Source organism: Triturus cristatus, chromosome 7, assembly GCF_964204655.1.
Source record: "Triturus cristatus chromosome 7, aTriCri1.1, whole genome shotgun sequence".
Classification (NCBI taxonomy): Eukaryota; Metazoa; Chordata; class Amphibia; order Caudata; family Salamandridae; genus Triturus; species Triturus cristatus.
Window position 1 is genome coordinate 1,044,216,775 of NC_140590.1, and position 16,581 is coordinate 1,044,233,355.

Here is a 16,581-nt window from a genome sequence, read left to right on the forward strand (position 1 = left end):
AAGTTCATGTGGTCAAGCCAGCCACTGGTCTGAACCAAGGTGGTGGAGTAGTTGAGTTCCTCTCAGTAAATGATAGTAAGTCCTCCTTCGGGTATGTTGGATCTGTCTTGTCTTGTAATATTGTATCTAGAAGGTGGTGGGGAAGTAGCAGCTGCTATGTTATGTGAATTTGTATAGCCATGCTAATCACCCATGAGGGTATTCAGGCACTGAGTAGGGCAGGTCTGGGGGGGGGGGGGGGGAGAGATCATGCCTGTTTTGTCTGGAAGAGCCATGTCTTCAGGTTCCTTCAGAAGTCCATGAGGGAGGTTCTGAGGTGTTTCAGAAGGTCATTCCAGGTCTTGGCTATGCGGTTCGCTTCTGGCCTTCTTGATGAGAGCGAGGAGTGGTCTTGCCTGGGACACAGATCGAAGGTGTCTGGTGGGTTGGTATAAGTTGAGGCAGTTGTTGAGATAAGCTGGACAGGTGTTGTGGAGAGCTTTGTAGGTGTGGGTGAGTAGCTTGAACTTACATCTTTCCTGGACCGGGAGCCAGTGGAGATTGCTCAGGTGTGGAGAGATATTCAGGATGAGCCTGGCGGCGATGTTCTGGGTGGTTTGGAGTCTGCATAGGACATGGGCTGGGATTCCAATGTAGACGGCATTTCCATAATCAAGTCTACTTGTGATAAGAGCCTGGGTGACCATTCATTTGATGTTCAGTGGGACCCACTTAAAAATCTTGTATAGCATTCGCAGGATGTGGAAGGACAATGAGGAAACTGCATTCATCTGTCTGCTCATGGAAAGGTTGGTGTCAAGGATGATCTCGAGGTTCTTGGCATGGTCCGCAGAGGTCAGTAGGGGGCCAAGTTAGGAGGGCCACCAAGAGGCGTCCTCAGGGGAAGTGGTTGTTACCAAAGATTATGACTTCAGCATTGTCTATGTTGAACTGGAGACAGTTGTTTTTCATTCAAGCAGCTACGTTGTTCATACAGTTTACGAAGCTTGCTTTGTCAGCGATGGTTGAGTCGGTAAGGGAGATGATGAGTGATGTGTCAGCGTAGGATACTATGTTGATGCCGTGGGATCTGACGAAATCTATGAGGGATGTCATGTAGACGTTGAAGAGTGTTGGACTGGGCGACAATCCTTGAGGGACTCCGAAGAGAGGATGGGATACTGGGTTAAGACAGGTTTAGGTGAGAAATAATAGGTGCAGGAAGGACTTATGCCTAAGTCTCCACACCTCTATGACATGTTTGGCGAGTAAGTGTTGAAGACTGGGCAGGAGGGGGTGGAGTGTGTGTTGTGCATTGGCAGAGAGCTTGGTGCGGTTGTGTGTAAGGTGTGTTGAGGTGGAGGCCAGTGGTGGATGAGAATCCAGAGAAGTGGCAGGTGAGGCTGGACAATACCCCTTCTATCTGTGAGAGGAGGATTGGGCACTGTGCAGGGACGGCATCTGGGGTTGATGACTCAGAGGGTTTCCACGGAGAAGTGCCTCAGGAGGTCGTGGACCAACTGTGCTGATGTTGGGTATAGGCGGTGCATGAATGGGCACAGACGGGTTTCCCTTGGGTGGACCTTCAGCACGCATGTCCGCGACACCATTAGGGAAGGCTTCTGGGAGGGGGAGAAGAGGGCCATGGGCGGGGCTTTCAGCACTGGCAGTACTGGAGCAGAAAAGGCAGGACAGGAAGGTGGAGTGGGGCACAAATGGGGAGAAGCGGCTAAAAAATGGCGAAAGAAGAAAGCAAAAAAGAGTAAGAGAGATCATAAAATAAACACAGAGGTGGCAGTTCCTCAAGCAAGGGACAGAAATGGCCCTGACAGGTGGAACAAGGGGTCCGACCCAACTGGATTGTGAGGGAATCCGAATGATCAGATCAATGTGCCCTCACACAGCTGGCAGGGTGTCGTGCTTCATCACTGGGTGCTCCTCGTCCGGCCGGCACTGCAATGCCTGACCCTCAATGGGGGCTCTTCACCAGAGTTCTTCTGACCATAAGACTGTATGATGCGTACAAGTGAGGGGTTGATATAGGGTGGTGATAAGATGATTTAAAAGAGTCTAAGGGAACCAAGAAAACTTTAATGAACTACTGTTACCCTGGACACATTAAAAACAGCAAAGCTATCCAAGTTGAAAATGTACCCTGGTTATCACCTTAGATACCTCAAAGTCTGATTCTGAGCTGGATTTTGGTGCTGTCTGAGGCTCCTGACTATCTTTACTTCTTCTGGAGCCTTCCATAGCACTGGTGCAAGACCAGCCAAATAACCTGGAACACACAGGCATTGGCCAGAGATACAAAGTCCCTTCAAACATGGAAACCATTTCATCCCCGCTTTATTTAGTTTTTTCCAGAGTCTCCGCTTGTGAAAAAACATACAAAAGGCACTTGTGGCACTGCGTGATTAATGGTTAAATGCTCTTCTCTCTTTGAAGCTGCATGCCTTTTCAGTGAAAACATTCAAGGAAGAGCTTGAGCTAACGGCAACGTCACTTCTGCATCATTCCTTCTTTCATAGACCAATGAAAGAAAACACAGCTAGTGATCATGCAAACACCTGTGCTTTTGTTACAGGAAGGAGCGGATGTCACCATGCCAAGAAAATCAGAAGAAAACAAATCCATTATTCACACTTGGCTACTGTTGTGTACTCATGTTTGTCGAAGGAATGGCAGGCAAATCCAGCTGTAAAATGTGTTTTTCTTACTAGATAGAGGTACAACGTTCATTTTAGCTGCATATGTAAGATTGCAGAAAATTGCAGTTGTTCTGGGAGGCAGTTGCTAAAGACCTGAAGAACACAGTGGGTAACATGGGTTCACTGGATATCACATACAGTAACTGGGCCTGATGCCGTCTAAGAGACGTATGGCAATCCAATGGAACTGGCCGAGAGCTGGGCCAGCACGGCCAGTGGGCAGCTGCTGAGAGCCCTGCACTCAGCCTACTACATTAGAGCCCTGCACCAGTGTGCCAAAGCAAGGCGAAGCCAAACCTATCCTCCTGTGGGCTCTGCCTTTCTGCTTGAGGGATGGGTGTGTCCCATTGAAATTTGGCCCACAGGAGAGGGCTCCTACTCTGGAGCTATCACTTGGTGCTGCGAGGCAGCAAAAAAGAAGGCTGATTGTTGGGAGTCCTGATGTTTTACTTACTCTGAATTCTATGTTCTATATTCCTCAAAGGAGCTGCTGGAGTAGTGGCAATAAAGAATTGATTGCATAATATTAGCCTCCGGGTCTTGCCAAAAAATCATATTTAGACCTCTCCTGGGAATATGCGGTCAGTGTCCATTTCTTCCATTAAATCTGTTTCAAAGGGCTGACCAATTGTAAGATCAGACCGTATATAAATTGAGTAGACCCAAGACTTGATGCACACTGCTGTAAAGTCTATACATGTACCACCTATTGCATTTTGGTGGCTGTTATGTGACTGGACACTTCTCACCTCTCGAGGTAATATCCAGTCTGTTTTTAACTGGGCAGTATGTGTGGGAAATACCAGTATTTACCATTCGTATGTCGAAGTTTGAGATTATTTAATTTCATTTGGATTTCATTTTCTAACCCTGTCTCTCAAGATTTGCAATAGGAGCAGTCAAGGAATATTCCAGGAGTTGATAAAGGGAATAGAACTCAAATACAGTATGAATAGTAATCACATCCAATCTCCAGCCAAGTTATATTTTATGATGGCCTGATATAGAGAAGGGGGATTTAGAATAAAACCTCAAAAATGTGCTATGCGACTAATAGCCCCTTTGTTCCTTACCAAGCATATTCTGATGTCTCCTCCGACGCAATGTGTCTTCACACACAAGGTCTCCTGCATAGTGATAATGGAGAGTTGGAAATCCTACTGGTCTTTTTAAACCTAGACCAAGGGATTCCCCCTGGGATTCACAGTGGTTGGTCATGTGTGTGAGGCCTTGGGAACGGGCTGTCGTCCGCTGGAACGTTCAACTCTAAACCATGGCTCTGAGGCCCTCTCTTATGGGCCTTGCAGCAGTAAACCATGGCTGTGAGGCCTGGGGGGTGGGGCATCATCCCATGGACCTCAAAGCACTAGACCATGACTAGGGGACACAAGGGAGTGGGACCCACAGCACTACACCCTAGATGTGAGTCCCAAGAGAAGCAGCACCCTGTTCTAGCGTTGCACCTCTGGATCATGATGGTGCGGACCAGGTAAGGGGACCCCACTCTCCTGGTCTTTCAGCACTAGACTATTGCTGTGAGGCCCTGGGAAGAGAACTCCCCTACCCTGGGTTTCCCTCCCCTTTGGCCTTGCAGCGCTAGACCGCAGTTGCAAGGCCTAGAGAAGCGGGGACCCCATTCTAGCCCTCGTAGGTATGTTGTTACACTGCAAGGCCTATGGGAGGAGGGCCTCTGCCCCTGGGCTCAATTGCAATTGCCTCTAAGTGATGTACACTGCTGCACCATGACATTGTAAATGGTTCCGTGTCATGGGCACATCCATCAGTAGTGTAGCAGCATCGGGCCCCAAGGATATTAGATGCCCAATGTAGTACCAAATTATGACAGGATTTTTCTGTGCAGCTGTGGTCGGGGGTGAGGGGGTGCTTTACTTTGCACCAGGTCCCACGACAACAGTGCTATGTGATTCTCTGGGTATCACAGCCATGCTGTAGCTCTGCAGGGCCCGGTAGAGACCCTCCCTTCCTTGGTCCTCACAGCAATCATCAGGCACTCGGGGGAGGGGGCAACCACAAGTTACCAGGTGGTGGAATTTTTTCTGCCTGGATGTTGTCATGCATTAGGTTTATCTTGTTGGAAAAGAAGTGAAAACTGAGCAAGATAATCAGATTGTAGTTCTGACAAAATATAGAACAATTATTTTGACAGGGTTAAAACTTTGGAAATTCAATTAGAGAAGTAGCTTTTCTTGGCTTTTCAGCCTTTATATGTATAAGGGGCAGCCATGCTGATATATTCTTTTATGTATGCCATAGTCTCTACATCATTGTTATTATAATCTGCTCGGAGGCCCAGATTTTGCTAAACTTTCAGGCAATGTTGCAAGGCAACTTTCTGCACTGTGTTGCATACAAGGGAGACCGCAGCAGTGCACCATATCTACTAAGATATGGCACACTTTTGCTCTTTCATAACACTGGTGGGCCCCGGTGTCATGGACAGGATTGTTTTTCTTGTAGGAAGGGACACCCTCCTGCACAAAAACAATCCTTAGAGGCACAAACTGAAAGAGAAAGTGAAGAGGAGAATAAAGATATTTTTCCCCGTTCGGCCTTTCTCAAGTAGGCACACCATTTTGGCATAAACCCAGGTTTACTGCATGTAGTAAATCTGGTTTGCATCGAAATACATGGGGGGGATGCATGGAAATGGCAATGCTCAATACATGCAATGCAGCGTAAGGTGTTGTGTTGCGTTATTCTGCTGCTGAAAAATGAGGCAAAGCCATGCAAATCTTAATTTGAGTTTCTTTGTAAATGTCACTTCAGCACTTGCATTGCATTGTGCCGACTTGTGTAGCTCAAGGACAACGCAAGTGCTTAATAAATCTAGCCCCAAGAATCTTTTGTTCCATATATTTATATCCCAAGATATTCTTTTGAGATCTGTTGCTTTTTTGGTTTGCTGAGAAAAATAAAAAGCAATGGGAGAAATGTGTGAATTAATCTAGACCCTGGCCATAAATACGCAACTGGCCGCCTTTATAGAGAATAACAATCTTTTGAATGATACACAGTTTGCCATCAGACGAGGTCACAGCGCCAAATCGGCGCTAATAGTGGCGATGGAGGAAATTAGGTCTTCAATAGAATAGGGCAGCAATGCAACCCTTATCTTACTAGACTTGTCCGCAGCATTTGATGCAATCAATCTCCTGCTTGACCATCTTCAAAGTCTAAGAATTGAAGGCGTAGTGATGGCTTTGTTGCGCTAGTTTCTTGTGGACCTGGTTCGATCTGTGTCACTCAAAGATTTTACATGTGAGCCCTTACTCCCTGCCTTGTGGGGTTCCACAGTGCTCTATGTTGAGCCCAACCCTTTTTAATCTTTACGTTAAACCCCTGGCCACCCTGATCAAGTCATTTGGTCTATTTTTAGTGTCATATGCCGACGGTACACAGATCATGGTTTTGCTTTCTAAGAGCTGTTCTAATATGAGCGATTTATTTTGGAACTGCATGAACGCAGTTAGCAAATGGATAGGCAGTAATTGTCTCAATTTGAATTCCTCCAAAACACAGGTCATCTTATTTAGGAGCAATGCCTCATTCTGGTCCCCTTTATGGTGGCCTGATGATATGGGCACTCTTCCTACACTTGTGAAGAAGATTAGAAGCCTTGGCGTAATGATGGATGAAAATTTCAGAGAGCAAGTTAACAAGGTCATATCTTCCTCCTTCTATGCCCTTCGAATCATCAAGAATATAGCCACATTTGTTCCATTTGATCTTTTAAAGACAGTTGTCATCACAAAAGTCTTATCTAGATTAGACTATTGCAATGGTCTCTATCAAAATCTACCGAAAGGTTACTTGGAGAGACTTCAAATGCTACAAAACGCACCAGCTCACATGCTCTTGAATATCCCTAGATTCCAGTCTGCATCACTAGCCATTAGCAGGCTACACTGGCTGCCTGTGAAGCAGCGTATGGTATTTAAAGCCCTATGCATTGCCTTCAAGGCACTTCATTCACAAGATCACGTTTATCTGGAGGAGAGCTTTGAATTGTATTCGACTCTCCGTTCCAGCTCCGCCAGTAATCTGGTTGCTCCTCCCTTTAAATGCTCCTCTTGGGGAGACAGGAGCTTCATCACTTGTACATCCTTGAACTGGAATCGACTCCCCCGGGACCTGAAATCTGCTACTTTCCTGCCAGCATTTAGGAAGTCCTTAAAACGTGGTTATTCCAACAATACAAGTTTAGGGCCATCTGATCTTGTCACTTATAGTGCCAAGATGCCTCTGGGTATTCATTGCGTTAAACAAGTTACCTAATTCATTCATTCATTTATTACCTAGGCTGAGTTCCAGTCTGAATTTGTCAGGGGACAACCTAATAAAAAACATTCCAGGTTCTGCTAAGATCCGAACAGTCTAGCCATGTCATGTCTCTTCTCAAAGGAAGCACAAGAAACTCCAGACTGGTCTCAGCTTTGTAAAGCCTCCTTAGGGATGTGCAGGCTGCCTCCTATGACTCAATGAGTTGCCGAGCCCACATCTGGGCATTCCCATTGTACTTTTGAAGGAAGGAATAGGTGAGGGTTATAACGCTTGAATTCATGTCAGCCCTTTTAAGTATTGTAGTGAACATTCCAGGCCATCTTTGTTACATGTAAATGTGTTACAGAAGAGGACCTACTATATACCAACCAGCCTTTGTCCTTCTGCAGAAAGCAGAAAAATGCCAGCTTGTTTTCTTTATCCAATTTATCATCAGGTCTAGATATGAAAATGCTGTCAATGCCATAAAAATACTGGCCAGGTGCAACCCTAGAGGCCTGGCCTCTATCCCCTGGGCCTCACAGCTATAGACCAGCATTGTAAGTCACAAGGAAATAGGCTGGTTAGTAAGCAAGACTCACAGGATCATGTAATTGCTTTTGGACATGTGCTTTCAGGTGTGCTGGAAAATATGAAAAATGATTGCATGGTGGTGAAAGGTAATACTGATCTCAGAACTGTTAATTGAAGCTTCATTATGCTAATTTGCAAAAGAAAATGTCCAAGACTGCAGAGAGGGTTGGTGGGGGGTCTTGCAGGGATGACTCAAAGCTCATGGTAATTAATCCACACTGGTCCGCTCAAAGATGTCCTACTTGCTATATCACACCTCATATCCTGAAGAAATATAATCATTTCACTCTCACTCTGATTGAATTCCACAAGCTCCCCTTGTCAGCCACCATCCCCTTCAAAACTAGCTGCACCATTTACAAACCAATCACAATCACAAACCAATCACAATTGCCCCCCCTTTCTAATTGGATGACAATCTCACTATCTCCAGTTGCTCTCTGCACACCCGCAGCCAGGACATCTTAAGGCAGGAGACAACAAAAGCAAGGCAAAGGGCCTTCTCCATCTATTGACTGGTACCCCATATCTACATGGACAACTCCAATCCAGCTCCATTTGGAACCCGTTGAATACTCACGCCTATAAAGAACACTACATCATGATGCCCTAACAGCCTCTCCTCCTAACACATGTTGACCCAGTCTTTCACTTTGACCCCGTACAGCCCTCCACTGCCTTTTAGTGTTTACACTAAAGAAATATCCCATGCATACATGCATAATAATGCCCTAATCTGGAAACAATTTCTCATCATTCGATTAAAGATATCAGTTTTAGCGAGACTTAGCCAAACTCTTCTACCCAGTATGACTAATATATTTCAATTTAATAAAACTTTAAAATATATGTATTTATTTTAATTGGTTTAATTGGTTTTTTAAAAATATGTTTTATGTTTTAGTGATATCTGCTCAAGGAAAGTTGCTTTTTGCAAAGTTGCTTCAACCATTCCAGAGAACAGCAATAGCTGGTGTTTTTCAAAAGTGGCAGGACAAAAAGCTGTGAGTTTCATTTAAAGGGCGAGCGAGGACAGTATTCTAGTTTAAATCAAACATGGAGATAGGGATGGCAATAAGACTAATTATTAGTTCACTACTTGACAAGAAAAAATTTGAAAAATCGGTGCAAGTGGTGCATTTTCAGCATATATTTTAAGAAAGCTAGCTACAATTTATTTGGAAAAAGTGCAAATGGACTTACAAAGACTCAACACTCTCCCTGCACTCATACAGACAAACCACTCACTCCCTCTCCATTTACACACAGACACATCGCTCCACTCACCCTTTGCTGATGGATGCACATTGCTTTGTTGACCCTACGCTCATGCAAGCATACCCATCACCCTTCTCTTACCAGGGCACACTCATTGAGTTCATTCACCCCGCTCACCCCACACTCAGGAAGGCATACTTCTCATCCAGTATACTCACACAGTCACACAACTCATTCTGCACTCACACAAGCACATCACTCACCATGCACTCACAGCACTCCCCCAGCACTTAAACAGGCACACCATTCACCCTGCACTCATACATTCTCACTACTCCTCTAGTGCACTCATTACTCACTTCGTAGGCACACCGCTTACCTGCACTCACAGCACTCAGTAGTCACCCTGCATGCACACTCAGACCACGGGCTGCAGCCCCTCCTCCACATACTCAAGCAGAGTCCAATTGAGGGCTCTCCCTGCTGTGTGCTGGGGTGGAGGTGTTGTGGAGGCCCAGCAGAGAAACAATCATCCTGCAGGAGTTCAGGGGGTGATTTTAATGGGGACCCTCTGGAAGTGCCAGTTAGAGACAGACAAGGAATCTATTCTGTTCTCAGGTACCACCCCACCCCCCTTCCAACACCACGGGAGTCCGAGCCTTTGAAGATAACGGAAGGCTGCAAAACCAAGGCTTTCAACCATCCAGGGCATGTCAGATGACTTGGTGCGAGTCTGGTTTGTGGACATCAAGAGTTGCGCAAAAAGTCTCCAATTATTAACTTTATGCAGCTATGCACATTCCCCCTGAGTATTGTTTTACAGATTCTCAAATGTCTTATACTGTATGTGTAGTTCCAGTGTGCACATTTCTCTCCCAGTATGCCTTACAGATATCCTTATTTTCCTTAGCATCAATCTTACGGCGGTGCACATTTTCCCCCATTATTGTTATCTGGATAGGTGCATTTCTCCCCATTAGTAATGTCTTACAGAGGTGCGCCTTTGTCGCAGAGTATTGATATTGTATTCATGATTTCTAATAAATCGAAGCACACATCGGCTAATCTTCATGAAGTGCTTTGTTACACCCACCGGAACAGTCTACACCAGCAGCAGACGCCTCCACTGACACTCAACATCTGAGGTCCCCACGTTCTGCTGCTGATGCACTCAACATTCCCAAAAGGAATCAAATATTAAAGGGCAAGTTACAACAATTTCCTCTCGAAGTTTGCACTATTTTAGAAGGGTGCATTTCTCCTCAGCATTCCTATTTTACAGCGGTGCACATTTTCCCATGAATTGAGTTTTTCATGGTGTGCCCATTTTTTTTCTCCTATTTTTCACAGTACAGCTGTGCACCGTTCTTCTTCGGTATACATCTCTTTAGGGGTGAGTACATCTCTCCGGTATTGATGTCTTGGAAATAGAACTGGACAGGAAGGAGTCTCTGTCCTGCAGCTTTTCTTGCTGTGAATAATGAAACTTCCTCCCTTCCTAATGCCAACCTCCTCTGTTCTCATTCAGGCAAAACAATGTGTTTTTTGATAGATTATGCCTATTTTTTCACACAGAGTAGTGCTTGATTTCAACAGGCTGGACAAGTCCCCGGTGACAAAAATGCAAACATTCCCAGACTTATTAAACAAAAAGCCTAAACTTTGCTAAGCAACTTTTCTGATGAATTTTAATTTTTGCAAAAAGTTTGGTAACCAAAAGAGTCCAAGGTCACATGTCCAAATACAGAGGCGAAAGAGGTGGCTTGGGAAACCTGTGTTGCGATGACACCCTTCGTTCAACACCATTCACGATAATCACTTTATTTCTCTTTATATGTTCTGTGCCCCATTGTTCAGCATTATTCGTTAAGGGGGACGACCGTATTAACCAAGGCCCAGATTTAGTAAGCCCTTGCATTGCTATTGCGTCATGCAAAGTGACACAAGGCAAGGCAAGGGCTTAAGTGATGTTTACTAAGCCAGGCAAAAAACCCTGGCATTACTCTGCATTGGAAGGGCATTGCAGCGAATCCATCCATTGATTTTGGTGTATTCGCAAATTTACTAAGGGTAGCAAACCTGATAATGCATCAAAATGCTATAACATTCCAACAGAAGGGTAAAGAGGAGACATTTTGTTTATTTATTCTTGTTCTTTCCCATTTCTGTGTGTGCTGCACACGCAGAAAGATGAAAATTATCTGACAATAGTTCTTTTAGCAGAAAGGTGTCCTTTCCTGCACAAAAACAATCCTGCTTGCAATGCAGGCAACTTTGCACAATGCTGCAAGGGTGCTTGCGTTAGCGCTAGGCAGCACTCTGTGCACCAGCGCAGAGAGAGAGCAGGAATGCACCATATCTTAGTAAATATGGCACATTGCTTCATTTTTCCCTGCTTGTTTTCATTTCTGCCTCGTCATGGACAGTGACCTAGTGTTTGGAAATGTTTTGCCTGATTTTCTTTCCCATTTTAAAAGTGTGGGTCAAATACCTAGAAAAGAGTGGTGCGTCCGTGCGTTTCTCTCAGCACCTTAAAATATACGACTGATTAAAAAAAAAAAACTGTGCAAACCACAGCACCACATTTTACTTTAAAAAAAAATCGATGTGCAGTAAAAGAACAAAAGGCAAACATTATTTCTCCTTATCTGAACAATTCTATTGTGATTCCCGTGGTTGCAAGAAAAGTATTGTTTTACCTGCCCCTGCAGCTGCACAACCTGTGATAAAACTGCAGCCAGGGTCCACTTCAGAAAGGCAGCAGCAGAGCGGAGGGCAGTGGGCTCCGTCTCTGGAATCCTTCTGTTCCAAAGCAATGATCGAGCCAGGTGGAAAAAATAACAAGCATTGGCATAGCCAATAGGTCTCGCCTTTGGGACCTTATAAGTGTTTAGCCATGCAACAGTGGCATAACTAAATATTTATAAAGGTCCCAAAAGTGAGACCTATTGGCTATGCCAAGCGGCCCTGCGGCCGTGAAAGTGATCCCAATCGCACATCAAAGCGGCCGTGGGGTCGCAAAAGTGAAAATAATTGCGGTAAAGCGCGGCACGCGCGCCCGCGCACATGCACTGTAGCTCTAGGCTGGCCTGGTAGCACTTTTTGGAGCCCTCTCAATAAGTCTCGCCAGACCAGCGCATGCGCTGGGTCAGGCGAGACCTAAAAACTGGAAAGTGCCAGCTCACAGAACAAAACACCCACTGTTCTGCTAAAATTGCACAGTGCTCAGAACAACTTCAGATGCTCCGACCGCGTCTTACCTGACATGTGAAATGTTGCAAATGCACTATGGACTCCGCCGCCAGCCCACCTTCTTACAACCAAAAGCATTCCAGCTTCAGGCGAGGGAGGGGCTCACACGTATGTTGCCACTTAGCCAACACTGCCTCTTATGTCCATGGGGTGGTGTGGACCCTGCCCCAGGCCGCAGAACGCCCATTCTAACTAAAAGAAAGAGTTTCAGGTTACTTATTGAGACTGATTACTCACCAAGCCATTTGTTGTGGGTTAATCTTTCTGTACGTTGTTGATGGGGCAACACCCACTACACTCCTTAATACCAGCCGCCCCTGGAACTAATAGTCCACTGATGCACTTATTGTGATGTAATTTCCTGTGATGTCACATTGTATTCAACTTAGAGGGGCCTCACACATGCCCTTTCTGCCCTGGGCCCCAAAATTTGCAGAACTGTCAATGCACGGAGAACCTTCCTCTAGACCTTCGGGGTAGAGATACAGCTGAACTATCACTGGCAGGTGAGGTACAAAAGTCTAGGGCTCGCATGGATTTAAAACTTGAAAATGACTTTCAAAGATGGAAGAAATGTGTAAGGCTGTTTCTGGTGCCAACTCGACACCTCCAATAGGCTGCTTAGCTGTGGTTTAAAGCGCCTCTGCCAGCTTTACACCTTTGACATTCAGGATGCAGCGTGGTCTACCAGTCCTGTTTTATATGTGTATAAATTCAACTTCATGATGTGTTGTGTTTTTACTGCCACTGTCCCATGTGCGTTATGTTGTATTATAGTTTTTTTTCAATGAAAAGTAATACCATCTTGATAAAAAAGAGGAAATAACTTACTGATTTTCTCATCTCTGTGGGATTGAGCAAAGGACTGAAACATGTAGAGCAGCCTTCACAATGGCATTATCACAATGATATGTTTACAAGCCTTTGGTGCTTGTGAATTTAAGGCCAGCTCATGTATGTTTGATAGTAGTAGTGAAAAGGGTCTGAGTCAGGGCTTTAAGTGGGATGAAAAAACTGGGGGGTCTCTCAAAGGGGCGTGACCAATGTAATTAAGGGCGTGGCTTAAAAACACTTTAAGCTAAAAATCTATGCTTGGCATAGTTTGCCGCCCTACTTGTATTTTGCTGTTTCTGTCATTGCATCCAGATATATGATACAAGTACCATCATACCTACAAGTCAGGACTATTGGCTTTGTCAATGCTTGTTAGTTGAATAAGGTAAATAAGCTGCAACTATGGCTTGTATATAATATTGAAAAAGCTTCCACTTAAAGCCCTGATGACACCACGACAATGTCGCTGCTCCTGAGTTTCAAAAAGAGAAGGGAAATCCAGAGAGAGAATGACTCCCTTTAAAGGATTTACCTTCCCCTACAACGCTCACCTGGCATGACGTCATGCCGTAACTTCTCCACTAGTGAGAAGTGAGCAGTGTGAGCACGCGCACATCCATGTGCCTGCTGTCACTGACTGCAGTCCGGAAAAAAATGGACCGCCTGTGCCAGGGCACAAAACAGAGCCCGATTGAGACCCGTTTTGAGGTCCCCTTTAAAAAACTGCCGGTGCTCCGACCCCGTGAGACCCGGCCCACTTAAAGCCCTAGTCTGAGTGATATCAGAGTAAGAAATTGACTGTCATCAAACATTTGCCACGCATCACTGATTTTTTTCATTGTAAAAAAAAGCAAAACAGCTCCTGCGGACACAAACATATGCTGCCTCTGACCTGGTGTTCATCCAGACTCCCAGGTCAATGGCCCCAAAATTCATTATAATTATGCAGTTCAAGCAGCAATGCACAGGAGGCCGGAAGCACAATATTCAGGTCACAGGCCGAGTGCCGGCCAATCGGAAATTGAAAGGCCCGGAGCTGAGGCCTCCCTATGGAGGAGCTCGAAACTGCACAGTAAATTGGTTTTCTACTATTAAAATGCGCACCAGATGGCTATGAGAGCCCCTGCCTGAGCCAGTGTGTCCAGTGGTTTCACAGACCACCCCAGGGGTTTGCGCTCCCAGGTTCTGTCGTCACTGAGCCCTCTTTACATGACAGGCCTGTCCCACCTTCCATTTTTCTGTATGCTCACCAATATTATTGTGTTAAGAATAAAACATATAGAATCAATATTGAGTCTGTTTCTGCGGCACAAAGAGAAGGAGGGAGTCTGTCCTGCCCAACGCTTTACTGCAATAATTCTACAATAACGTTACATAGGAGACCTTGAGTGGAGTAAATGGGGAATCCGGTTTCCATTTTACTAGAAACAGTGTTAGAACGAGGGAGGTCCAACCAGGCCCCAGATTCGTCAGTTATTATTGAGCCAGAGCCGGGCCAGTGCCATCAGAACACCGGAATGGGCTGGGGAGCAGAGAGTCCCGCCTCCAGTGTGGAAAATTCCCAGAAAAATGGAAGTCACGTCCATATGGACGTGAGTTCCATGAATGGAAGTGGCGGTACCCCTCCTACTTAAGGTATTCCCTGGTCTTTATAGCGTTTGGATCAATTTTACGTACCTTCCTTGAGGCACGCTCCTATACCTCATCCAATTTTCATGGCCTTTTCTTCAAGCAGCCCCTGTCCTATCCCGGTTGGGTCATCTCCCTTCCTCCCCTCAATCTCATTACAGACTTTTCCTTGGGTGAGTAGAATTGTGCATACTGCGTCACTTATCCTTGGAATCTACTTACCTATTTCTAGCCTTTTCCTATTTTTCCTTATTAGACCTATGCGAGGCTCCTGTAAGTATGCGCGAGGAGTGACCTTCATCACTATGCAGCCCTATGTGCTGCCATATATGATTGGCCCCTCCAGTCTAGTTGCATTTCTTATAGTTTTCTCTGTACTCACGGCCTACATAATCTATGACTCCTTTTTTGGGCCGCCATACAAGCATGGAAAATAAGGAAAGGAAGCCACAGACGCCGGGGTCCTGGTGCTACTGCACCTGATTCACTGCTCCATGGCCCTGATTACGAGTGCCCCAGAGGGGCAGGTGCTACATATCACACCCCTTTAGGGGGCAATCAATTTAGGCCCAGGTCAATGAATATCTGTGAGATAAAGGATACTAGGGGGGCCCTCATCACATTCTACCATGAGGACCCCATCTTTTATTGTTACACCGCTGCCAACACTCTGAGGTTCAGAATTTCTTGAGTCCAATATATCGCACCAATTCAAGTTCTGGGGAAATAAGATGCAGATTTTGACCCTGACCAACTGTGTAAGAATGTGTATGAGACACAATAGTTGTGTGTTGCAGTATGAGTGTTCCAAGTGTGTCCAGGTGTGAGCAAGCCTGGGTATGAGTATTAAGGAGCATTAGTGTGAGTATGAATGAACGTATGCATCACCGTGAATCAATGTGGGGATGACAGTCCATGTGTGAGTATGGGCATATGTGAAATGCATTAAGTAGGGGGGAAGTGATACAACATAAAATGCGCTTTGAGGGTGAAAGACCTATTTCTAGGTATGTTGGAACGACATTAACTCCTATTTTGCATGTGGTATCTAGCAATGTTCGCTTTACAAAGAAACGTGGAAAATTATAAAATTGACTTTAAACTCTATCATGTCTGACCAGTGTGACTAACCAGTAGTGCTTACAGGTGTATTCCACTGCGCAATTTCTTAATCTGGGCATGGAAAAGATTCCATAAACCTCCCTGTTAGGTGGTGCTTAATCACCTTCTTGTGTGTATTGCTGGCTCAATGCACTTTAAAATACACACATTGTTACCTGTTTTCTCAAAGCACTATACATGCGTACACCTTAGCCCCCTCTCAAATGGTCTTTAAATCCTGTCAACATTTGAATAATGTTACTTGAAAAAAGTACTTTATAAAACTATATCTACATATCCCACAGAAAAAAAACACAAATTATTTTTTTCGAACTTCACTGCAAACTAATGGTTTCTGTGGTATTTTTTGCACAAAAGAGGAAGAAAAGGAGACACATTATTGTTGAACAAACATTTACGAAGGGCCGGGATTTTAAAGGCCCACCACCATTTCCTCCAAGATGGAATACCATCATGTACTACACCACTGCTAGAAATGAACTAGCCACAATGCAACAAAGAAGAAAAACTACAGACATAACTAGTACTTCATGTTCTGTGTTAGATAATAATCTTGCTATTTTGTTGATGGAAAAGCAGCCATTTTCAGAGAGGAGATTAAGGGACCATCATTGCACCCAGTGGGTTCTTCACCATGTGTGCGTTGCAAATGTAGCGCCCCTTTGGCAACACAAGGATATATGATGGATGGAACTACCTTCGATGTGAAGCCTATTTCCTGGAAAAACACCACTTGGATTATTTCCCACCTAGAAGTGCTAAAGCATGATTACAGCTCAATGTAATAAGGTTCCCTATTATTCAGGTGACTGCACCCCTAATCAAGGAACTGTTGATCCCACTATGACAGGCATGCACCTCTGATAGGCTAACTGTGCTGGAGGCACAGCTAAGTTACAGTAACTAAGGGAGCTAATGTGTCTGGCACAGAGACGTGTGTGTGTATCCTCCCGGTTACAGG